The following is a 1,222-nucleotide window of genomic DNA, read 5'->3' as shown; positions in this document are numbered from 1 at the left end:
CTCTATGAATCAACTCATTATCTCTTATCTAACCTGAAACTCTGTAACCTACACTCTGAAAATCACCCCAGTTATGATACTTGATTTTAACAAAACAAAACAACCACTGCTCCCAAGCCTAAAGCCATGAAAGTTATTTCTATTATAGAAAGAATAAACTTAGTCTCAAATTGAGTGTCTTCTTCAAGACTGTGATTAAAAATGTGCCTGTGCAAACACATATCTAAACACAGGCTGCACTATTTTAAGCAAGAAATTAACTCATTTGCCTTAGCAAAGTGATAATACTGATACTATCATAAAGACATTGATGAAACAGAGTCCTGATGGACATTTGACCTGAGGATGTGATCAGGTCCAGCAATGGAACACGATGCTTTTCCAGAATGTGGAGCTGCTCTGTAAAAGACGATGTGCCCTTAGGAACCAAACTCTATTGAATACTGTGTAATATACTTTATATCAGTGATTATGGGCTGGATCTACATCAATGCCTAGTTTCAAACAAGTTTTAGAAACTTAAGTAGGTAGAACTGATATTTATTGCCATCTTGTTGATGACATTCTAAGAGGAGTAAAGAAAATCTATTTATCCCAGATAAAACATTGACAGATCAAAGAAAAAAATTATACCTGAGCATATCTTGGTGATCCAATAAATCCACTGGATTTCTTTCAGCAGCAGCATGGAGGAGAGGTTATTATAGGAACATGGATATACAGTAACTCCTCTTCTCATTGCTGGGACAGAATACTTGACAAGAACAATTAAGGAAGATATGAATTTTTTTTGCTCATAGTATGGAAGTGCATTTCATCATCACAGAAATCATGGCAGCAGCAGCTGGTCACATTGCATCTGTAGTCAGGAAGCAGAGAGCCACACTTTGATGACACTGCTGCTCAACTCCCATTCTCCTTTCTATTTAGTATGGGACCCCAGTCCACAAGCAATACCAAGCACAATTAGGGAGTTCTTCCTCCCTCACCTAAGCCAACACGCAAAATATCTCCCCGGTGTACACAGAGCTTCATTTCCACAGTGTTTCTAAATCTCAAATTTGACAATCAAGATTAGCTATGATAATTAAAGAGTCAAAAGTAACTGCAATGGCTACTTTTACATGAGTGGCAACTCAGAAGATACATATCACTAGATTTTCACTTTCTTTGAACCTTCTACCTTCTGCATGGCTTAGCACTCGCTGAAGTCTATGCACAT

The sequence above is a fragment of the Myodes glareolus genome, chromosome 13 (genome assembly GCF_982192425.1).
Source record: "Myodes glareolus chromosome 13, mMyoGla1.1, whole genome shotgun sequence".
Taxonomy (NCBI): Eukaryota; Metazoa; Chordata; class Mammalia; order Rodentia; family Cricetidae; genus Myodes; species Myodes glareolus.
Note: the sequence above shows the minus strand (reverse complement) of the source record.